Source organism: Triticum aestivum, chromosome 3A (assembly GCF_018294505.1).
Source record: "Triticum aestivum cultivar Chinese Spring chromosome 3A, IWGSC CS RefSeq v2.1, whole genome shotgun sequence".
Taxonomy (NCBI): Eukaryota; Viridiplantae; Streptophyta; class Magnoliopsida; order Poales; family Poaceae; genus Triticum; species Triticum aestivum.
The window spans coordinates 675,523,706-675,549,099 of NC_057800.1; the positions used below are offsets into that span (position 1 = coordinate 675,523,706).

Genomic DNA, 25,394 nt, shown 5'->3' on the forward strand with positions numbered 1-25,394 from the left:
TGTTTGTTTCGTTTCCCAAGACAAGATTTCCGTAATAATTTTGAATTTTTTTACGGTATAATTTTTTTCCAATAGTTTGGTTTAGTACAAAATCCTCAATTGAACTATGGATTAATGTTGATCTGTTGCAATTATGCTGAGTTGAACCATGTATATACATTGAAAACTTCCAGGTGAAAGGTCAACTTGCAAGTTTGATGAATCTGCTGGATGAAGAAGGCTTTTTCAGCATCGATGATGATTCTATTGATTGGGTACTTTTCTTATTAATAACTGTTATATTTTAGTAGTTCCATATTTGGTATAGTGACCATGTTTTTTTTTCCTTTTGAAGGATAAGGAATCGTTTACGAAATTAGTGGATAAATTTAATGCTTTGACTGGCCATTGCTTTGATGGATGTTATGCACTCCAAGCAATAATGGTATACTTCTTTTGATATCTATATCGTCTCATATTACATGGTTGTTTAGGCTCCATTCTTTTTCTCGAATGTCAGGATCTTCAAGAATTCTTACCGAGAGAGGATGATGATACATGTCATGACGCTGTTAAAATGGTAGGCCTCCTCCTAAAGCCCAACTTATAACTCATTTCGTTCATGGAAATCTTCCTTCTGTTAAATATACAATTATTCATGGTCAACTTTTGACAGGTTGATTATGCAAATGAGGCATGGAAGGGAAATCTTGGGCATGTATGTTGAAGCATATATCTTGCTATAACTTTGGGACTTGAGTTATTGTGTTCATTATTTTGTTTGGTTCTTCAGTTTTACAGGGACACAAGGCATTATGAACATGAATACTATGACATGCTTAGACAACCTCTTAAAAAGGTGAGTGTTTTGTCTAATCCTCGTGAGTGTACCTGGAAATTTTGCTTGTATGAAAATATGAAGTGTACCATTTGAGCTGCCACATAATGAATTTGATCCCACGTGGCAGCCACTTCTATATTTGGCTCTTTAATCCGTTGGTCTCTCTGCCCCACTCCTCACCATATCCAGCACATTCTCATTGTTGCCGGCTTGCCGCCATGAGTGCCCTGACTCTGCTTCATGCCTCACCACCCTAATATTTTTTTAACATTTATTTTTCAAACATAACTATGGATCAAACAGCCTAGGAACAGGCTTTGTCCAGTTTTCAGAGTTGGGGGTTGCCATCTGATTGGTATAGGAGTTTATGATGAAAATTAGACTTAAATAAATAGGTGAGGACCAAAATTCCACTATTTTTGGTTCAAAACATTATAGTTACTACCATCATAAGTTGAATTTGGACAGATTTCTAAATGCAAAACCTATAGTGTGATACTTAAATTCTTTGACGAGCCATTTTGTCTATGGAAGGTTTTGTTTTTGTCCACTCAAGTTGAGCATGCAGAAGAAATGATGCCATATGAAGAGTATGTCTTTGGAATGTTAATGGGTGAATTGACTGTTCTAGTGTGACATTCCAGTCCTACAATTGATGGAATGTGTCATTCTTACGTGACACACTTTCCAATGTGGAATCTGAACGATCTTATGAGCCTGGTGCTACTTTAAAGGAGCATTTTACTTGGCTTATGTGCACTTAAGAAGATGGATTACTATTTGCATTTAACTGTTTTATCTTCGCAATAGCTTGAAGATTTTGTAGTAAAAACGTGTCTTGATAATCATCTCGACCTGAAAATAACATGAATATGGGCTTTCATAATGTTTATACTTGTGTACAATATTCCTCTGTCTTGTTAGCCTATGTTCAGGTTTCTACATGTTTTTCTGAAAAGTGAAAACAGTATGGGTTTTCTATGTATCAGTGGGCTATTACATGAAAATCAGTTTAATTATGTATGCTTAAGTTGCACCGAGAATCATGCTTCCTTAGATGGTGGCAAGAGGCATGAGGAGGCAGAGACATGGGGCCTGCTGCGTCCTCAAACAACCTGGTGGTGGTGGAGGCAGAGATGTAGAGTTTCTGATGTGGATAGAGCCATGTTGTGATTGGAGAAATTGAACTGACTTAGGTTTCTGCCGTGTTGGGCAGCACAAGGTAGTTTGTCTTGCCATTGGTGGGGTGGTGACTGGTGACGATGCCGTAGACATGGCGATGATGGAGGCAGATATATGCTGGTTAGGTTTGCAACTGCAATGGCTGAGGAGAGCGGCTGTATTGGCTGTTATAGGAACAATGGTGGCAGCTATTTTTGAGAAGGGTGTTCAATCTATTTTTTGTGGGTTGGCAGTGCGAGGCACTTGTCAGTGCTGGCGCCACAAAAAACATCGAATTGTTGGAGGGAGATGACCGGTGAGCAGGTGAGCATGTCGGGGTGAGGATAAGTCGTGGAGGATTGGGTAGGAGAAAAATAAAATTGTGTTTCAAAATGCTAGGCGATCATACATTTTGAGATCCAACTTTGAGAAAGGCTAAGGCCAACAATATGTTGGTCAAAGTTGAATCACGTAGGCGTCTTGTATGTTAAAACGAATGGGACATGGATGAAAAGGTGCAGATCCGCAAGATTTCGAAATAGTGGCAGAAGATTGAGAAAATACACATGAGCTCCTGGGTGCTCCACAGCCCTATAGGAATATTAATCGTAAAATTGAATTTAATGTTCGTATAGGGGTGTGAAGCACCCGGGTGCTACAAATCCGCTTCCCAGAAGATTGGGCATTTTTTAAGCGGTGAAATTTTCTTGTGTTGAAATCTGGTATTGCTGTTCTTCATCAGTTTGTTTATTTATTATCTATGTTGTACCCTTTTGTGCAGGTGTTTAAATTGGGCGATTTGTAGAGGAAATAGAAACCAGAAATGATGAGGTCCACTTAATCGGACCACATCGATTGCAGATGTCAGATTATGAGAAAATCAAATCGAGCAAACAAGCTCAGGGAAGAAGATTGTCACACCTGCATCACTAGACGACGATGCAGTGGACTGGTAGTGGGTGGACCCACTGCCAGGTCAGCAATGGATCCTACGACTGGAGCGAGGCTGGAGCGGGGCGTCCTATTTTAGGCCTTGTTCGGATCTCAGGAATGTAAAACATACAAATGTGAGAAAATGTAGGAATAGCAAAGGAACTTAGTTGCAAAACAAAGTATCCGAAAACCTACAGGGAAGATGTAGGGATGGTGCATTCGTTTGGTTACAGGAGAAACAAAGTAATGCGTACTGGTGCAGGCTTGGGCTTGTCTGGAGATTGACAAGCTGCGCCGTGCATGGCTATGGCGTGGAGACGAGGCTTGTCATGGCGGTGACTGCAAGGTGGCCCGGCGCAGGATTTGCAGACCTAAACAGCTCGGAGGTCTTGGCATTGTCGACCTGCGGATGTTTGGCGCCGCGTTGTGGCTACGGTGGCTCTGGCTCGAGAGGACAACCCCCGAATGGCCATTGGTTGGACTCCCGACGCCATGCTCCATGACAGACCGCTTGATGTTCACAATCCGTCTTGGCAGTGGTAAGAGGGCATGTTTTTGGCTGGATGCATGGTTGGATGGGCAAGCTCCTTGTCTCATCGCCCCCGACATCTTCAACGTCGTTTCCAACAAGCGTCGGGTGGTGGCGTCCGCCCTGGCCGACAGAAGATGGGTTCGGGACCTGCAAGGCCGCATCACGATTGACACCCTTCCCTCCTTCGTCGCACTTTGGGTCAAGGTCGCGGCTTCAGCGCCTCTGACCACTGATGCGGTCGACTCCTTCGAATGCCAGTTCTCTGCAAATGGATGCTACTCCACGGCTTCGGCATACAGGCTGCAGTTCGTTGGCTCCATGTCATATGGTTCGATGACGACGATTTGGAGAGCTTGGGCGCCGGCCAAGCACAAGTTTTTTGCCTGGCTACTTGCCCAAAATAGGATCATGACAGCTGACAGGCTTCTGGCAAGGCAATGGCCCAATTCTTATTTCTGCCCACTATGCTGGCGGAACCTTTGAGACGGCCGAGCACCTCATGAGGTTAGGCGAGTGATAGGCGCCGGTTCGGCCGGTCGCACTCGCACCGCATACGTACGATTTGTTCTATATTAGCCGCACTATGCCTTCTTCCCAACTGCTTCGCTAGCTAAAAAAAACTTGGTGCATGTTCATCCCGAGCAGCCCTCCCCCCCCCCCCCCCCCCCAAATCCCCCAGCCGTCAGCCAGCTCGCTGGCCGTCCACGTCGCCGCCGGCCGCTGCCCTCGACAGCCCCGTCCATGCCGGCTCCTCTCTAGCATCACCATCGCTTGTTCCCAGCATGGCCCGCCCCGGTTGCAGCATCCCCCGTCACCGTGGCTCTCGCTGGTTCCGCCGCATGCAGCTCCTGCCGGCAAAGGTCGCAGCTCCAGCGAAGGAGTGCTGCCATTGCATCAATGATGAGGTGCCAGTTCCAATTTTTTGTCGCCGGGTTGAAGCTTTTCATGTCAATGATTGCAACTTTTTCGTTGTGTACTCGCGGATTGAAGCTTCCCGTGAAACCAGTTGAAGCTTTTTATAAAACTGGTTGAAGCTTTTCAATTCAGCGGTTGAAGCTTTTCAAAATGATGGCTGTAGATTTCTTTATATCAGTGGTCGGTTGAAACTTCTCTACTCCGCCATTTGAAGTTTTTTCAAATATGGTTTGAAGCTTTCACATGAACTATTGAAGCTTATTTTCAGTTGTACAGGGTCCATCAAAGCTTTTTCAAACTATAGTTGAAGCTTTCATATGAACGATTGTAGCTTTTTCGGTGCATGGTGTCTTATTGAAGCTTTATATACCACTGGTTGAATCTTTCGCGTCACCGTGGTTGTAGCATCCATGGCGGCTTCCAACTCCGGCTCGCCGGGGCGGAAGGAACCTGCAGCCGGGGGTAGCGGAGGAAGTGGGCATGGCGCTGGCGTTCGAGGTATGGACCTGCGCGGGATTGGGGCTAGCCGGCGGCGAGATCTGAAGGAGGAAGAGGAGGAGCATGGCCACCCCCGTGCGTGGACGCGGCTGAGAGAGAATTCGGGAGGAAGAAGGTAGCGAGGAAGAATGGGGATCGGGAGGAAGAAAATAAGGCAGGGGCAGAGGGTCGCGCGAGGTGTACGATGGCCTCGATCGTGTGGCTCGCACAGGACCTGCCGGCCGGCGCCGTGTAGAAACGTTTCCCATGAGGTTATGTCCTTGGACTGGCAATCTCTTTGGGCATTGGTGGCGGCTACCCATGTCAACCTACCTGCTCTATCACTAGCGGCCTGGAGGACGGATGCCACCCTTCAAGATTGGCTCACTGATCTTTCCGCCGCCCCGACTATGGCAAAGAAGGTGCGCTCTGTGATGTTGCTGTTGATCTGGGAGATATAGCGAGAGCGAAACGACTGCATCTTCAGGAATGTTGAGCTGCCACCTTCTTCGGTCCTCCACCGCGTTGATGAAGAGAGGACTACCTGGGCGTTGGCTGGCTGCCGGCATTTGTTGACGCGATAATAGTGGCCTCTAGCTTTTCTTTCTCCGTTTCCTTTCTTTCTTTCTTTTTCCTTTGGAGGCTCTTTTTGGTGTTTCTTTCGCCGCCCCTCTTAAGAAAATGCGCAGCTCTCCAGCGTCCCTTCAAAAAAAAAAACATGGGTACTGGTGCACATGATGCAAATCGTGGTTCAAAAATATTTTATTTGGCCACAACTGATGCAAACTCGATTGGACAAACATCATTGTATTACCAGAAAATCACTTTTGCTCATCGGTGTAGATGCAATCATTGTCTAAATACACATTTTAAAAAGTTAGAAAAATCGAGAAAACATCCGGCGTGTACATCCGGACATAATATGTTCATGCACAAAGTTTTGATGGAAAAGGGAACTTTTTGTGGCTTGGGTAAACAAGACAATTCTGGATGTTTGATTATAACTATTCAGGAGACTTGTTTTAAATCTTTTTTAAACATGCCACAAAAAATGTTCTTTCTTTGCGAAATTTTGTGTGCGAACATACAATGTCCAGATGTACAAGCGGAATTATTGTTAGAATTTTTTTACATTTTGAAATGTGTTTTTATATATATTTCATAATAGGTTTATCTATGGTTTATTTTCATCTCGTCTTATACTTCAAGTTGAAAATCCAGACGGCGGGTTGATCATCTCTTGTCTTCTTTTAAATAAGAAAAAGACAAGCCTTTTTTTATGAGTTCTCTCTCCTCCACCTCATCATTTATCTTATGTGACACTCTTAAGATAGCACCATTGTACATGCCCTTACACGTTGCTGCAATCGTCCCGCCATCTTTTTTTGTAAGAAAAGGCAATCATGACTAGCTTTTTTCTTTTTTAGAAACCCATTGTGACTAGCTTTATATTAACTTAAATATCAACTAGCAAAAGAGCCCGTGCATTGCAACGGGAGAGAAAACATAACACACACTCTTAACTCAACAACTATCACTCAAGACCACAATACGTCGATCTCCTTTATTTTTGCGAGGCATCATATTTTTGTTGCCGCTTATCCTCCTTCTCACCCTCGCCGGCGATGGCCTCGGTGTTCACACAAAACAAAAAAAAAACGTGTGTTGAATATGGTTAATCCTAAGGCGTCTCTCTCCCTCTCTTCTCCCTCTCTCTCTCTCTCTCTCTCTCTCTCTCTCTCTCTCTCTCTCGCTTTCTTTCACTCTCGCAATGGGAAATCTGTTGTTTTCCCCTGCGACATTTTTTAGAGGTACCAGGTCCGGGCTGCACCGCGGAGGTGGTAGGATGCCAGCCAAGTGCGCTCCGACGCGAGCGTGCGCTGGCCACGGAAAAACTGCTCACACTGGTTGAGCCAGTTAAGCGGGTCCTCCATGCCGTCATAAGTGGCGAAATTGATCTTGGCGAACCGTGGCGGCGTCTGGGTCGGCGCGCCATGGCCGGCCGGCTCGGCGATGCGGAGCAATGATGATGACGGCGCCCGGTCCACGGTGGGGAGGCCGTCGTAGGCCCTCGCAGAGCCGGACGAGGCCCCAGACTGCAGCGTGGGTACCGGTGGGTCCCCGGCCTCTGTGTAAACTGGCGCTGGCGACGTCCCGGTTAGCGAGGCTGGGATCGGGGACGGCGACGACAGAAACCGGACCTGCTGGATTGGAAGTCCTCCTGGTGTGGACTGGCCCAGTCCGGAGCTGGGCGGCGGCGGTGGGAGCTGGACCGGTGCGGGCGGCGCGGCTGGGGCCAGCGCGGGCCACTGCGGCGCTGGGGCGGGCGCGGGAGGCGCGGGTGGCGCCGCGAGAACCGGCGCGAGCCACTGCGGCTAGGACGGCGCTGGGACGGCCGGCGGCTGGAGCGACGGATGGGCCCCGACGATCGCTGCAGGTACCGAGTACCAGGGCAGGTGCAGCAGCGGCGGGGGCCCGCCGGTGTAGCCCGCCTAGAACGGCAGCAGGGGCGTCCCGCTCAGGCCCAACGCGTTCTGGATCAGCCAGTGCGTCGTCGGGTGGCTGTAGGCGGGGGGCGCAGCCGGCGGGGTGGTGTGCGGGCCGGCCAAGTACAGGGAGATGCCCTGGACGGCCGTCACGAGGTCCCATAGGGTGCTGGTCATCTCCTCCGGCGTGAAGACGGAGGTTGTCGGCAGCGCGGAAGTGACGGGGGCCGACGGTGTTAGGGACCTAGCAGTGGTCATCGGGGCGGTGGTGATGATGGGCATCGGCGGCGTGGGTGTTGATGACGACATGATCGAACCCGAGTCTCTGGATACCAAATTGGTAGAACCAGGGGTCCTACCGGATCTGCTCCGGAGGTTGTAGGGGAAGGATGGAGTGGGACGGGGCGATGATCGGGCACGCCGGCGGCTGGGCGCCGTCGCGTCGGAGGGAGATGGCGGCAGCGGCTAGGGTTAGAGGCGGCTAGGGTTCCGGCTCCTCTGGGAGCCGGGCAATAGGGATAATAATATTCTTATTGCTTAATTTCAAAAAGAGTCTTACAGCCTATATTTATAAGCTAGATAACTTGCATAAAAATTAACCTAAGATAACTTGCATAAGAATTAACCTAAGATAACTTGTGGGCTAAGATTGCCCGGTGGGCCTAGCAAAACCGGCCATAACAGCTATTTTCGAAATTCCACAAATTGCTCTAGAGATAGAGCTAGAAAAAACTTGTTGGACTACTGACACAACAGGAGCCTCGAGTAGTACCTTTGGGAGCTGCCTCCAAAAGCTTGTTTTGTACCATAAGTTTGTGGGGATTTAAGAACGCTACGTTTCCTCTGATGTTATGTTTTGTTAATAAAACGGTAAGTTGAACTAATGAACAAGTCACTTGCAGCATAAAATTGATAATCTTCTTGAGAGATTGAAGCCAGAGTTTAAGGCGAGGTATGCCATTAACAGCTTGCAGCATCCTTATTTGCGAAGCATGTCTCGTATGCTACAGGTGAGTCTATTGTATTCTTGACAACCTTCAGCTTGCAACATGCACGTGCATTTCTCCCCTTTGTGATGTTAGTTTATTTTTTATTTTTTTGTTTTCAAGAGAAAGGAGCTTGGTGTATGGAAATGTTATCAGAGACGTTCTGATGAGATCTACAAGTTTTTGGTCCAACTTATCGAGCTGAAACCTTACATTAAGGTATTTGGCCTGATCCTTATTTTTCAGCAAGGGACATTCCTAACTTCCCCTGGATCATTTACAGCGAACTGATTGTTGGGATGATGTTATGGACCGTCTTGGGAAAAACTGTAATGTAGAAAACCTTTGGCCAAGTGAGGCACCAAGGGCAATTGATGTAAGTATTAGTTTCCTCTGTACTCCATTTAACTAAAGGCTAATCTAACTATATCTCCTCTTGTAGATTTTCCTTGATTCGTTGCTGTTTTTCTGGGAGCCTCAGTTTCATCCTTTGATACGTGAGGTTTATAATGATATCTTTGAAGTTGTTCCATATGTTTCCTAGATTATCCTATGCTGCAAGCTAAGTAAACTGATATTTCTAGCGCCACAAAGAGCTACTGCTAACAGATGCCCGTGAGTTAGCTAAAGGGAATTCAACTTTTGAGGTTTGTGCATTCATTTTCCATTTTGGGGGCATGGCCAGAACTTTACTAATCTAGTTCCTTTTTCACAGCCACTACCACTGGAACCTGACCCTGATGATTTCTTGTATCATTTGCGGCCATATGCGTCGGTATACATCAGGAGTAAGAAGGAACAATCTGGGGTACGCCATTACTATTTTTAATTGTATTTTCCCATCCCCAAAGTTGCATCCGTGCTATGTGCACTGATATTCTAATAGATTTAGCAGTATTGCTGAGGAGATGATCAAATGCTACAATAAATGTGCCATCGGATTACTAGAACTGTGTAACACAATTTTATCCTTTCCTCATCTCTTTAGGAGCCATCTTGATAACACTGCACTTCCACCTAGAGAAACGAGTTGTGCCAGATTGGGTTAGCTGACAAACCCAACTTTTGGAGAACCAGCATCCTGACTTGCCTCACACACAAAGGACAAGCAGCAGGATGTGGCAGCACATGCTTAGATAACTGATCAGCTGTCCAGAAGTGGTTCTTGACAGCCAGCCAGATGAAAATTTTACAAAGCAGCAGAGCCCAAGATTTCCAAATCTTTTCCAGGGCGTAAACTCGATGGATCCCAGAAAGTAAGCATCGTAGGCCGACTTATACTGGTATAGGAGCCTGATTGAATTAGGCGCCATTTGTGCTGATCTGGCACATCATGGTCTAAGACAAGGTTGTCAACCATATCCATCATGGTGCTGATCCGGCACATCATAGTGTAAGACAAGGTTGTCAACCATATCCATCATGGTGCTGATCCGGCACATCATAGTGTAAGACAAGGTTGTCAACCATATCCATCATGGTGCTGATCTGGCACATCATGGTGTAAGACAAGGTTGTCAACCATATCCCATATTTGAAGATATATTCGACAATTACTTGCACAATTAATGCTCCCTTAATGTCAGCCACCCATCTTCGGTTGATAAGAGCTTGAACCACCATTCACCGATTAATGTCTCGTTTGGGAATTAAAGAGAACAAATTAGGATCCAACTCCACCACCATTTTACCTTGCAACCAGCGTTCAGACTAGAACTTGGTCATCTCGCCATTGCCGATAATGGATTCAACAGCCACTCCAAATAAGGCCCGGGCGTTGCGTGGATCCTGAAGTGGCAAACCATCCCAGGGCCAAGCTGGCTTGCCCGTATCTCATATAATTCTCTTGAAATTAAGTTGTAAAAATAGTGTATTCTTGCTTTTCGACCTACTCCTGTATTCTCCAACCTATCAATTATCCCTTTAAAGTACAACTAAATAAAAACCTATAATTTCGAAAAATGGTAATCTATATTCAGCCTTATATTCTTTAACCTATATTGTTGTTACCATCTCAGGACTGCTAAATTTTGACTTCTTGGTGATTTAGCTATATTAATAACTTGGTCACCTTCTTGTCTATATTAACTTGGGAAGTCTTTTTCTCCAGTATTATACAGCTAAAGAACAAGTAAGTCTGCATGAAGAGTTTGATCATTATTTAGCTACATGCACATGGGATCATGCTCTGGACTTCTGTTCTTTCATGGTAGAACACCAGTTTCTTTTGTTGGAAAAGTTCCACTATATGGCTCCACACGACTGTCTATTAATTGCTTTATGCATTGTTTGTATGCTGACTTTATTTCAGGAATGTGCTCGTAGAGACGATGAGAACGGTCAGTTTGCAAAACTGGACATCAGTCTTGCCAAAATGTCCTTTGAGGTACCTGTTACTTCGAAGGATTTTGTTGGTCGATTTTACACTCTTCTACTTATGTTTTTGACGGTTATGTTACAAATTTTTACTCTTTTATAGCGAATGGCCAATATTTATAAGCGGGAACAGGAAATGGACTCTTACACTCAGAGCTTGACAGCTGTCCTTCTCAATGATGAGGTATGTAAACCTGTTTCGAATCTTTAACTTAACTTTTCAGAGAGGTTAGGTGTAGTCTTTCCTCCCTGGTGATGCTTGTCCTTTTTCATGGAGGGCTCTACTCAATAATAATTTAATGCAATTCTTCTAGGAAGAAAAAGAACTTCAGACTTTCCACATCATGCTGAATTTCCTGTTTGTTTCGTTTCCCAAGACAAGATTTCCGTAATAATTTTGAATTTTTTTACGGTATAATTTTTTCCAATAGTTTGGTTTAGTACAAAATCCTCAATTGAACTATGGATTAATGTTGATCTGTTGCAATTATGCTGAGTTGAACCATGTATATACATTGAAAACTTCCAGGTGAAAGGTCAACTTGCAAGTTTGATGAATCTGCTGGATGAAGAAGGCTTTTTCAGCATCGATGATGATTCTATTGATTGGGTACTTTTCTTATTAATAACTGTTATATTTTAGTAGTTCCATATTTGGTATAGTGACCATGTTTTTTTTTCCTTTTGAAGGATAAGGAATCGTTTACGAAATTAGTGGATAAATTTAATGCTTTGACTGGCCATTGCTTTGATGGATGTTATGCACTCCAAGCAATAATGGTATACTTCTTTTGATATCTATATCGTCTCATATTACATGGTTGTTTAGGCTCCATTCTTTTTCTCGAATGTCAGGATCTTCAAGAATTCTTACCGAGAGAGGATGATGATACATGTCATGACGCTGTTAAAATGGTAGGCCTCCTCCTAAAGCCCAACTTATAACTCATTTCGTTCATGGAAATCTTCCTTCTGTTAAATATACAATTATTCATGGTCAACTTTTGACAGGTTGATTATGCAAATGAGGCATGGAAGGGAAATCTTGGGCATGTATGTTGAAGCATATATCTTGCTATAACTTTGGGACTTGAGTTATTGTGTTCATTATTTTGTTTGGTTCTTCAGTTTTACAGGGACACAAGGCATTATGAACATGAATACTATGACATGCTTAGACAACCTCTTAAAAAGGTGAGTGTTTTGTCTAATCCTCGTGAGTGTACCTGGAAATTTTGCTTGTATGAAAATATGAAGTGTACCATTTGAGCTGCCACATAATGAATTTGATCCCACGTGGCAGCCACTTCTATATTTGGCTCTTTAATCCGTTGGTCTCTCTGCCCCACTCCTCACCATATCCAGCACATTCTCATTGTTGCCGGCTTGCCGCCATGAGTGCCCTGACTCTGCTTCATGCCTCACCACCCTAATATTTTTTTAACATTTATTTTTCAAACATAACTATGGATCAAACAGCCTAGGAACAGGCTTTGTCCAGTTTTCAGAGTTGGGGGTTGCCATCTGATTGGTATAGGAGTTTATGATGAAAATTAGACTTAAATAAATAGGTGAGGACCAAAATTCCACTATTTTTGGTTCAAAACATTATAGTTACTACCATCATAAGTTGAATTTGGACAGATTTCTAAATGCAAAACCTATAGTGTGATACTTAAATTCTTTGACGAGCCATTTTGTCTATGGAAGGTTTTGTTTTTGTCCACTCAAGTTGAGCATGCAGAAGAAATGATGCCATATGAAGAGTATGTCTTTGGAATGTTAATGGGTGAATTGACTGTTCTAGTGTGACATTCCAGTCCTACAATTGATGGAATGTGTCATTCTTACGTGACACACTTTCCAATGTGGAATCTGAACGATCTTATGAGCCTGGTGCTACTTTAAAGGAGCATTTTACTTGGCTTATGTGCACTTAAGAAGATGGATTACTATTTGCATTTAACTGTTTTATCTTCGCAATAGCTTGAAGATTTTGTAGTAAAAACGTGTCTTGATAATCATCTCGACCTGAAAATAACATGAATATGGGCTTTCATAATGTTTATACTTGTGTACAATATTCCTCTGTCTTGTTAGCCTATGTTCAGGTTTCTACATGTTTTTCTGAAAAGTGAAAACAGTATGGGTTTTCTATGTATCAGTGGGCTATTACATGAAAATCAGTTTAATTATGTATGCTTAAGTTGCACCGAGAATCATGCTTCCTTAGATGGTGGCAAGAGGCATGAGGAGGCAGAGACATGGGGCCTGCTGCGTCCTCAAACAACCTGGTGGTGGTGGAGGCAGAGATGTAGAGTTTCTGATGTGGATAGAGCCATGTTGTGATTGGAGAAATTGAACTGACTTAGGTTTCTGCCGTGTTGGGCAGCACAAGGTAGTTTGTCTTGCCATTGGTGGGGTGGTGACTGGTGACGATGCCGTAGACATGGCGATGATGGAGGCAGATATATGCTGGTTAGGTTTGCAACTGCAATGGCTGAGGAGAGCGGCTGTATTGGCTGTTATAGGAACAATGGTGGCAGCTATTTTTGAGAAGGGTGTTCAATCTATTTTTTGTGGGTTGGCAGTGCGAGGCACTTGTCAGTGCTGGCGCCACAAAAAACATCGAATTGTTGGAGGGAGATGACCGGTGAGCAGGTGAGCATGTCGGGGTGAGGATAAGTCGTGGAGGATTGGGTAGGAGAAAAATAAAATTGTGTTTCAAAATGCTAGGCGATCATACATTTTGAGATCCAACTTTGAGAAAGGCTAAGGCCAACAATATGTTGGTCAAAGTTGAATCACGTAGGCGTCTTGTATGTTAAAACGAATGGGACATGGATGAAAAGGTGCAGATCCGCAAGATTTCGAAATAGTGGCAGAAGATTGAGAAAATACACATGAGCTCCTGGGTGCTCCACAGCCCTATAGGAATATTAATCGTAAAATTGAATTTAATGTTCGTATAGGGGTGTGAAGCACCCGGGTGCTACAAATCCGCTTCCCAGAAGATTGGGCATTTTTTAAGCGGTGAAATTTTCTTGTGTTGAAATCTGGTATTGCTGTTCTTCATCAGTTTGTTTATTTATTATCTATGTTGTACCCTTTTGTGCAGGTGTTTAAATTGGGCGATTTGTAGAGGAAATAGAAACCAGAAATGATGAGGTCCACTTAATCGGACCACATCGATTGCAGATGTCAGATTATGAGAAAATCAAATCGAGCAAACAAGCTCAGGGAAGAAGATTGTCACACCTGCATCACTAGACGACGATGCAGTGGACTGGTAGTGGGTGGACCCACTGCCAGGTCAGCAATGGATCCTACGACTGGAGCGAGGCTGGAGCGGGGCGTCCTATTTTAGGCCTTGTTCGGATCTCAGGAATGTAAAACATACAAATGTGAGAAAATGTAGGAATAGCAAAGGAACTTAGTTGCAAAACAAAGTATCCGAAAACCTACAGGGAAGATGTAGGGATGGTGCATTCGTTTGGTTACAGGAGAAACAAAGTAATGCGTACTGGTGCAGGCTTGGGCTTGTCTGGAGATTGACAAGCTGCGCCGTGCATGGCTATGGCGTGGAGACGAGGCTTGTCATGGCGGTGACTGCAAGGTGGCCCGGCGCAGGATTTGCAGACCTAAACAGCTCGGAGGTCTTGGCATTGTCGACCTGCGGATGTTTGGCGCCGCGTTGTGGCTACGGTGGCTCTGGCTCGAGAGGACAACCCCCGAATGGCCATTGGTTGGACTCCCGACGCCATGCTCCATGACAGACCGCTTGATGTTCACAATCCGTCTTGGCAGTGGTAAGAGGGCATGTTTTTGGCTGGATGCATGGTTGGATGGGCAAGCTCCTTGTCTCATCGCCCCCGACATCTTCAACGTCGTTTCCAACAAGCGTCGGGTGGTGGCGTCCGCCCTGGCCGACAGAAGATGGGTTCGGGACCTGCAAGGCCGCATCACGATTGACACCCTTCCCTCCTTCGTCGCACTTTGGGTCAAGGTCGCGGCTTCAGCGCCTCTGACCACTGATGCGGTCGACTCCTTCGAATGCCAGTTCTCTGCAAATGGATGCTACTCCACGGCTTCGGCATACAGGCTGCAGTTCGTTGGCTCCATGTCATATGGTTCGATGACGACGATTTGGAGAGCTTGGGCGCCGGCCAAGCACAAGTTTTTTGCCTGGCTACTTGCCCAAAATAGGATCATGACAGCTGACAGGCTTCTGGCAAGGCAATGGCCCAATTCTTATTTCTGCCCACTATGCTGGCGGAACCTTTGAGACGGCCGAGCACCTCATGAGGTTAGGCGAGTGATAGGCGCCGGTTCGGCCGGTCGCACTCGCACCGCATACGTACGATTTGTTCTATATTAGCCGCACTATGCCTTCTTCCCAACTGCTTCGCTAGCTAAAAAAAACTTGGTGCATGTTCATCCCGAGCAGCCCTCCCCCCCCCCCCCCAAATCCCCCCAGCCGTCAGCCAGCTCGCTGGCCGTCCACGTCGCCGCCGGCCGCTGCCCTCGACAGCCCCGTCCATGCCGGCTCCTCTCTAGCATCACCATCGCTTGTTCCCAGCATGGCCCGCCCCGGTTGCAGCATCCCCCGTCACCGTGGCTCTCGCTGGTTCCGCCGCATGCAGCTCCTGCCGGCAAAGGTCGCAGCTCCAGCGAAGGAGTGCTGCCATTGCATCAATGATGAGGTGCCAGTTCCAATTTTTTGTCGCCGGGTTGAAGCTTTTCATGTCAATGATTGCAACTTTTTCGTTGTGTACTCGCGGATTGAAGCTTCCCGTGAAACCAGTTGAAGCTTTTTATAAAACTGGTTGAAGCTTTTCAATTCAGCGGTTGAAGCTTTTCAAAATGATGGCTGTAGATTTCTTTATATCAGTGGTCGGTTGAAACTTCTCTACTCCGCCATTTGAAGTTTTTTCAAATATGGTTTGAAGCTTTCACATGAACTATTGAAGCTTATTTTCAGTTGTACAGGGTCCATCAAAGCTTTTTCAAACTATAGTTGAAGCTTTCATATGAACGATTGTAGCTTTTTCGGTGCATGGTGTCTTATTGAAGCTTTATATACCACTGGTTGAATCTTTCGCGTCACCGTGGTTGTAGCATCCATGGCGGCTTCCAACTCCGGCTCGCCGGGGCGGAAGGAACCTGCAGCCGGGGGTAGCGGAGGAAGTGGGCATGGCGCTGGCGTTCGAGGTATGGACCTGCGCGGGATTGGGGCTAGCCGGCGGCGAGATCTGAAGGAGGAAGAGGAGGAGCATGGCCACCCCCGTGCGTGGACGCGGCTGAGAGAGAATTCGGGAGGAAGAAGGTAGCGAGGAAGAATGGGGATCGGGAGGAAGAAAATAAGGCAGGGGCAGAGGGTCGCGCGAGGTGTACGATGGCCTCGATCGTGTGGCTCGCACAGGACCTGCCGGCCGGCGCCGTGTAGAAACGTTTCCCATGAGGTTATGTCCTTGGACTGGCAATCTCTTTGGGCATTGGTGGCGGCTACCCATGTCAACCTACCTGCTCTATCACTAGCGGCCTGGAGGACGGATGCCACCCTTCAAGATTGGCTCACTGATCTTTCCGCCGCCCCGACTATGGCAAAGAAGGTGCGCTCTGTGATGTTGCTGTTGATCTGGGAGATATAGCGAGAGCGAAACGACTGCATCTTCAGGAATGTTGAGCTGCCACCTTCTTCGGTCCTCCACCGCGTTGATGAAGAGAGGACTACCTGGGCGTTGGCTGGCTGCCGGCATTTGTTGACGCGATAATAGTGGCCTCTAGCTTTTCTTTCTCCGTTTCCTTTCTTTCTTTCTTTTTCCTTTGGAGGCTCTTTTTGGTGTTTCTTTCGCCGCCCCTCTTAAGAAAATGCGCAGCTCTCCAGCGTCCCTTCAAAAAAAAAAACATGGGTACTGGTGCACATGATGCAAATCGTGGTTCAAAAATATTTTATTTGGCCACAACTGATGCAAACTCGATTGGACAAACATCATTGTATTACCAGAAAATCACTTTTGCTCATCGGTGTAGATGCAATCATTGTCTAAATACACATTTTAAAAAGTTAGAAAAATCGAGAAAACATCCGGCGTGTACATCCGGACATAATATGTTCATGCACAAAGTTTTGATGGAAAAGGGAACTTTTTGTGGCTTGGGTAAACAAGACAATTCTGGATGTTTGATTATAACTATTCAGGAGACTTGTTTTAAATCTTTTTTAAACATGCCACAAAAAATGTTCTTTCTTTGCGAAATTTTGTGTGCGAACATACAATGTCCAGATGTACAAGCGGAATTATTGTTAGAATTTTTTTACATTTTGAAATGTGTTTTTATATATATTTCATAATAGGTTTATCTATGGTTTATTTTCATCTCGTCTTATACTTCAAGTTGAAAATCCAGACGGCGGGTTGATCATCTCTTGTCTTCTTTTAAATAAGAAAAAGACAAGCCTTTTTTTATGAGTTCTCTCTCCTCCACCTCATCATTTATCTTATGTGACACTCTTAAGATAGCACCATTGTACATGCCCTTACACGTTGCTGCAATCGTCCCGCCATCTTTTTTTGTAAGAAAAGGCAATCATGACTAGCTTTTTTCTTTTTTAGAAACCCATTGTGACTAGCTTTATATTAACTTAAATATCAACTAGCAAAAGAGCCCGTGCATTGCAACGGGAGAGAAAACATAACACACACTCTTAACTCAACAACTATCACTCAAGACCACAATACGTCGATCTCCTTTATTTTTGCGAGGCATCATATTTTTGTTGCCGCTTATCCTCCTTCTCACCCTCGCCGGCGATGGCCTCGGTGTTCACACAAAACAAAAAAAAAACGTGTGTTGAATATGGTTAATCCTAAGGCGTCTCTCTCCCTCTCTTCTCCCTCTCTCTCTCTCTCTCTCTCTCTCTCTCTCTCTCTCTCGCTTTCTTTCACTCTCGCAATGGGAAATCTGTTGTTTTCCCCTGCGACATTTTTTAGAGGTATGCATGTGTAGTTATCGATGTTTTCCTTTCCCTATATGGTTATAGTGGGATGTTTATTTGCAATCTGGATCGCCTCCGGTATGAAAAAAAAACAAATCTTGCGCTATAAATTATAAGTTTGCTTTCATAACAATATTTGAAAAATATTTAACAGGTAAAAATAACATCATATTTAGATTTCACACATTTTTCTAATAAAATTTCATATATAATATATTAAAATCGAAGTTACGGTTTAAAAGATACATATAATTTAGAAAATCATTTGGTTTGACTCAAATATATTCCAAAATAATATCTAAAAATACTTAACAGGTAAAAATAATCTCATATTCATATTTTACATTTTTTTTAATCAAATTTCATATATAACATGTTCAGATCGGAGTTACGGTTTAAAAGATATGGATGATTTTAAAAAGCATTTGTTTGACTTAAATATGATCTGCGGATGAATTATGTAAAACATTAGGGGGTTTCGAAAAATGTAAAATAATGGTTCGGGTGTGACTTAAATCCGGATGGCGGGTTGATTTCAAGAAAAAACAGGGACTTTTATGTAAAATACAAAAATAACGATTCGTTTTAACTTAAAACAGGACTGCAGGTTGAATTCTCTAAAATAGGGGGACTTTTCTAAAAAATGCCATGACGGACGAAAGAAACCCAATTTGCTTCATTATTAGGTAAAGATAAAGATTACATCGTTTCCCAACACTGGGATCATCCAGAGGATCATCAGTCCAAGAACAAGAAAGTTTATGCAAATAACTATGCATTGCTAGACCACGAGCAACCCCATTAGCTTCTCTTCTATAATGCCTAAATTTGGCTTTTCCCTTTTAAATTTGCAGTGTCAAGGCAATCTGCATAAATAGCCGCAGCCGAGTCCCACCATTGTGATGATCCAGAATAGAAATTGATTACCTCCATTGAGTTAGATTCACCTTCTACAATGTTGCATCCTAATGAATTGGCCAAGATCAATCCATCTCTCGTTATCATGGCTTCCGTAGTGCTAGAATCTGCAGCAAATGGAACGACAGGAGCATTGTGCCGCAATAAACCTTCCTTTGTGGTCACGGATAACAGCTGCTGTAGCGCCAGTACCTTCATCAACATAAAACGCCGCATCCACATCCAGTTTCACTGTCCTGATCATTGGTTTCCTCCATCTAAGATATGCTTCGGCCACCTGCATGTTGGGATGATTTGTTGCGTTTACAGTAATAGCAAGGATAGAAATGGCACTATGGCCCAGTTGGTGAGCAATCCCCTCATGCGTAATTTGGTGTCGTAGCCACCACAAGTACCAGCAGGCCACTGCAACCGTTTCACTAACGCCTGTGTCGTTCCTGGCATTACTCCGTGCTCACCACAGAGTAGTTATTTTAACAGTTCAGAATCTAAAATATCAGGTTATAAGATTGTAAATGCCAAGTCTATTCCATAGCTGCACAACCATGAGTCCATGCTGCATGAAAATAAAAGATGCTTTATGTCTTCGCCTCCTGTTTGCAAATGGGACACTGCCCAATGGATCCAACATGCCGAACAATGCACGCCGTACGGTCTAATCAACCGCACGTGTTGTGCCAAATTTTTTAGATTGTCATCAAGTTTTCACGTCTCTCCACTGATCGAGCATCGGACTGCCGTCGTGTCTCCCTGTTAGGCCGTAGCGTTGTAGTTTCATGGTTCTGTTATTTCCATGTTTGCACCGATCAGCGCGGTGACGCTGTGTGGCCCCTTTGGACCATAGCGCCGCGACAAGTGGTTCACTTGCCGTCCCTACGCGTCGACTTTTATGTGGTATGTGTCGCGCTGCTTCCCTAGGCGTCATCGTTCGTGCATGGTTTTCGTCACGCTATTGGGTTCTTCCTTGCCTACTTCGAACACTGCCGCCGTACTTCTACCGGCGACCGACATGGCCCCCGCGAGTTGCCTCTGGTTCCACCGCCTACTTCGCCGTCCACCTCTTCGTGTTCGTACAACACCAGCTCATTGTTAGCGTCGCCGTTATCTCCCCCAACCACTTCATATACTCCGACAACCGCGGTCGACATCGGCACCTTCTACCCCACGTCAACTGGCGCAACAACTGTCTAAGTCCTTCTTTGCTAGCTCCCACGACATTGTACCACGCAAGGAAGATGGATGGAACATAGATTCTCATGGTGAGTTATGCGGATGGAGACGAAAGCAACCTTGGGGAGAGACGATGAGTATCTCAGGATGAGATCGAGAAGGAAGTTAGCGAGATCTACAAGAGGGAACTAATCCTGGAGAGAAAACGTCCACGCGTGAACCAAATCGATGGAGTAATTAAACTGGTAGCGAGATCGACGGGAGGGGGGCAACCAACGGAGGACGGAGGAGAGCCGAACGTGTTTTCTGAGCGAAACAGAACGAAGGGAAGGTGGATTTTGACGAAAGGCTCGACAGGACGTGGTCCTTCTGGTAGGAAAATGATCCTTATTATATAGACAAACTTTTATGCATTCGTTTAGCAAGTTTCCTGCAGCAACGCGTCGGGGCATCATCTAGTTAGCTTAATCCCCATGGCCATATTGTCATCCAGTGGTTGCTTGTGGGGGATTACATGGGTTCAATGTGGGTTATGTGGGAAAGCCCATAAGTCCCACATAATATTGAAGCCTGTCCACGAACACTATTTTTTCTTGGACGTGTGCGCCGCGAATAGACCGTGTCCATCTACAGCTTGAAACCTTTTGACAACACCAACTAAATGAAAACAACCAGCAAAAACGCTTCTGACGTGACACTAAACCACTTAGGGGTGTCCAAGGAGAAGTAAGAGAGGTTCTGAATGTTACTAGCCTGATTTTTGAGGAGAAATATTTGGGTCTTCCAACTCCTGATGGACACATGTCTGAAGGAAGATTTCAAAATCTACAAATGAGGTTGACAAAATGACTCATCCAGTGGGGTGATGGCCTTCTAGCTCAGCCCGGTAGAGAGACTCTCATCAAGTCTGTTCTTCGTCCACACTCCGGGATAACAGGCAAGCAACTCCTCACTTCAATCCTCATTCTCTGTGGTGCAGCGTGGTTTGTATCCGCCGCTGTCACATCAAGTTTCTCCCTTGCCTTGATCCAGTTGGCGCACCATCCCGTCCCGTCTCCTGCCATCCCACGTTCTATCGTCGCCGCCCTAGGGGTCCAAGGAGGACCAGCCGACCGGAGCAAGGTTGACGTGGCGAATGCGAGGTGTGAGCCGGTGACGGCCTGATCCCGCTCCGAGCGACCGACCCGTGCAGGGATCTGCCGCTTGCAGGCCCGTGGCTTGGATAGGGGCGCTGACATTCTGTTCGGAGTACCAGCCAACCGTAGCGAGCATTGCTGTGACGAGGTGTGAGCGGGTGACGCCCTGGTACTGCCCCGAGCGACCGTGCAGGGATCTTCCGCCTGTAGATCCGTGGCTTGAAAAGTGTCAACAGTGGTGCGAATATTCTCTTCAGTGAACTCGGTTGCACGGTAAGCTTTGCTTCATGATTTTCTTCACCTGAGGGTGTATCGTGAAGTTGCTTTTATGAGTTCAGTTTAAGAATAGGCTGGAAAAACACATTTTGGAGCAAAAATGTACATAAAACACTATCAGCATTAACAAGAGTCCGTGAGCACACTACTTACTATTTATTATGACACTGCTACTAGTTCTATGGGAAGCTTTGAATCTGCCACCAATAAAAGGTGAAAACTATGGAATTGCCATTATGATCGTTGGTTTCTTTGTGAGCTTATCATCGTCCATCCGTCCCTGTCCATTGCGCCCAGTCTAAGTTCTTATATTCCAGTGGTCCCCAGATAGCTGACTTAAACAAATTTATATTCCAGTGGAAGTTGTTAGTAATATCCACGCGTTGAATGATTGAGACACCGGTTTATGTACTAATGAGGTCCATTGTCCATCTTCAATCTGTTTTTATCATGAACTCAGTTCTGTGAAATATGTGTAAATTTTAAGATAGTGATTACATATCTCTTTCTTTTCCACAAAAAGAAGAAACTGAATTGTCTATATAACATATATGGTGTTTATTTGTAGGTTTCAGAAATCTATAATATGAGCACAGATGAAGCTAAGCCTGCTGGGTCTGCACTTACCCATCAAGTAAGTAGCTCTACTTAAAGAGTATCATTTGAAAGGAACTTCGCAAGGCTCCATAACATCCAAAGTCCCTTATTTGTGTCTTATTTAACCTCCTAAAACTGTAACAGTGGACCACTTTACTCTTCACTGATTTTGTTAGGTTGTTTTTATGACGTGGATGTGAGTTGGCTCCTAGTCCAAAACACAGTGGTTTGTCTGACATGGCATCCACTTGTGTGTTTACCTAGCAGTGGGTCTCATATGTCATACCCAACTTCAAAAATACTTACTTTATTTCGCTATGTTTGTAGTTTTGACTGTGCACTAAATCAAATTATTTAGTTTGGCCAAGAATGTTGAAAAAAAGACATAACTACAAACATTGTAAAAAAGAGTATGTAAAATACATAAATTGTGAGCCACATGGCTCATCACTTAACTTGGCATTGACTGATCCAAATCTGTTCCTTATCTCGATTTTGCTGGGCAAGAGGTGCCTCACTCCTCCAGGAGGAGGAACATTGATCTCCAACGCTGAACTGTCCAATATCTGAAACCATGGTTGAGCAATTTGGCCCTCTCGTATTTTGGGGTCAAACTTTGACCTTAGATTTGTCTAACGAAATATAATTTATATGCCACAAAAATTATATTGTTGGATTCATATTTGAAAGAAGTTTCTAACGATAAATTTTTTGTGGCATATAACTTCTTTTTTGCTAGTCAAATTTATGGGCAGAGTTTGGCACAAAATACGAGGGGACTCATAAACCTGGACGGAGGATTTAACATAGTGTGTTAGACCCCAATGGGGAAAATTGTGGACGTGGCAATATATGTGGTGATACCACACATCCACATGCTAGAAACCACTTGGTAAAACTCATTTAGGAGCTAAATTAACAAGTATTCAAGGTTAAACAAGATGAAAAATTGTTTAGCATGTTACACGAGCTTTGCGAATATTTGGACAGTATAAAAGTACATTTTCGTATTTTATAATGTTGTTAATACTATATTCATCATGATAAACTATTATTTATTTCAGGTTGATGGCATAAGTCAGATTTTTGTAAAAAACAGTGATGCCCACAAAATGAAACATCCCTCTTCTTTGCACTATTACAATGGATTTATCAAATTGGGTAACCAAGCTGAAAAATTGGAGTCAATTGATGTAACTGTATTGGGCTTCTCAACTACTGAAATTGGAAAAATTCATTATGACAATCTTGCAAATTTTGATCATCCCGGAATAATTGAAGCTTTCGCATATGGAGTTGGCAAAGGAAAACACTCAAATAACTCCTTTCTGGCCGTCACAAAATTTGAAACTACATTTGAAGGATACCTTCGGAGAGATGGTCCGGCGCTTGATCAGCAAAACCGATTCACGGAGAACTTTATAAACTTTCTCAGGTATGATTTTATATTTTTGTGTTTGTTCACTAGATATATCTTATCAGTAGTGTTTCTTAGTCCTATAGAAGAGTAATTCTTTATCTTATTCATGATTGGTCTTATTATTAGCATTAAGCCAGATAAATTTCTTTAGCTTATTTGTTCAATAGATGACCTGATTGTTTCTTCTTTCATACCGAGTTTTTAGCAAAAGCTGCCCTATGAGGTCATATTCATTGGCTTAAATGAGTTTTGGGCGGCGGCAGGAGCATAGCGGGCAGTGCGGTTGATTGCAATCTTTTCTAATGGAAAGTTTTTTTTAATGCTTCCTAATGGACTAATGGAAAGGGTTGATGCAATTTATCATCAGCGATAAATTAGCGATTTTCTAATGATGTGTTCGGGCTACTGCAAGACGCGATATCTGATTGCCAACCTGCAGTTGATGGGGGATTATAACTGTTGGTACCGGATTCCCAAGAATTGTGAAATGTCTAAAATATTGAATGACGCACTCCGAGACTTAATGGCAAACTCACTATTTTGCCTTTTAATATTTATGAGTTGTGACTCCAGGCTCCTAAGCTTCTTAGACTTTATAAGTTGTTATAAGGTTTAAGATATTATCAATTTGAGAGAACATAAATTCGCACATATGAAAATGTTGATTCGCTGTTATGTTCTCACCTTTGGTTGTTTCAAAATCTGTTTTTATGCTATTTTGATAGGGATATGCCAACCCTTAATTAATTTAACAATAGCAAAACGGTGTGATGACTGTTGGTATGTGAATATGAATGAATGAAATTATATGTTTAAATGGATTTCCTTTGCAGCCACATACATTTATGCTTTAGCCTTTATGAATTCCTTGGCCTTCGGTCACTGCATGTAAATCTGTTTGTGTTTATGTTTGTGAGAAATACTGTAGATCTATTATAACGGTTGGTACCATTAAATCTGGACCTGTATTAATATTGCTGGCGTTAATAACGATATGATGACAGTGTACCACAACAAATTCAGTTAATTTTCCTGTAAACATCCTCTTTCCATGCAGAATGATTGTCTCAAGTTTCTTGCTCAAAATAGGCCTGCTCATGTACCGATCTGATCAAGAGATGTGCTTACTGGTGAGTGACGGCGAAACTAGCTACAATCACCTTTATTTTTATCAATTCCTTGCTGATAATACTCTGGTTCTTACTTTATCTACAGAGCTCTAATTATATTCTCCTAATATTTTGTGTGGCCTTTAGATCGTTCAACGTTGAGATGATGTACCAAACGCCGACTTCTTTAGCCTTCTTCGAGGCATGTCAGTCCCTTTCCTTTTCTGCTAATTGCTTCCATGTTTTTTGGCTGTTCACTGGAGTGGGATAACTTGGAAAGCTGTTACAACAGCCCATTCTACATCTTTGATGATATTTAGTGTGAAACAGACTGGGCATGGATTATTTATCCTAAATATTTTGTATATATACTTAGTCTAGAAAAAAGTGTGTGCTAGGTCTCAGGTTTGTTCATTTCACCATCTCCCAATAATTTGGCCTGGTGTACAGACCTACAGCTCTTAGTAAATTCTACTTCTAGGTGCGTTCATGTCAGGGATTTTCCACTGGTTGCTAAGCAATAGATAACTGAGATAGAAGGCTTTGTTTATCTTTGTTTCCATATTTTATTAGATCATAAAAAGCTATTTCCTTTGTTTCGTGGTACAGTTGCACATTTTTACTCTAGGAATATTAGCTTATGAACTGTGATGCAAAATTAATAGATAACTGAGATAGAAGGCTTTGTTTATCTTTGTTTCCATATTTTATTAGATCATAAAAAGCTATTTCCTTTGTTTCGTGGTACAGTTGCACATTTTTACTCTAGGAATATTAGCTTATGAACTGTGATGCAAAATTAATAGATAACTGAGATAGAAGGCTTTGTTTATCTTTGTTTCCATATTTTATTAGATCATAAAAAGCTATTTCCTTTGTTTCGTGGTACAGTTGCACATTTTTACTCTAGGAATATTAGCTTATGAACTGTGATGCAAAATTAATAGATAACTGAGATAGAAGGCTTTGTTTATCTTTGTTTCCATATTTTATTAGATCATAAAAAGCTATTTCCTTTGTTTCGTGGTACAGTTGCACATTTTTACTCTAGGAATATTAGCTTATGAACTGTGATGCAAAAT

At 43.8% G+C, this 25,394-nt stretch overlaps 2 long non-coding RNA genes across 2 annotated transcripts; both read left to right on the top strand.

Annotated features, from left to right (window-relative positions):
- Window positions 1-334: 334 nt before the first annotated feature.
- LOC123059046 (uncharacterized) lies at window positions 335-732 on the top strand. Its single transcript, XR_006427356.1, has 3 exons — window positions 335-424; window positions 500-559; window positions 656-732. It is a non-coding gene; the product is annotated as an uncharacterized lncRNA (long non-coding RNA).
- A 10,644-nt stretch (window positions 733-11,376) lies between these two features.
- Window positions 11,377-11,774, top strand: LOC123059047 (uncharacterized). The gene is made up of 3 exons (XR_006427357.1): window positions 11,377-11,466; window positions 11,542-11,601; window positions 11,698-11,774. It is a non-coding gene; the product is annotated as an uncharacterized lncRNA (long non-coding RNA).
- The last annotated feature ends 13,620 nt before the right edge of the window (window positions 11,775-25,394 follow it).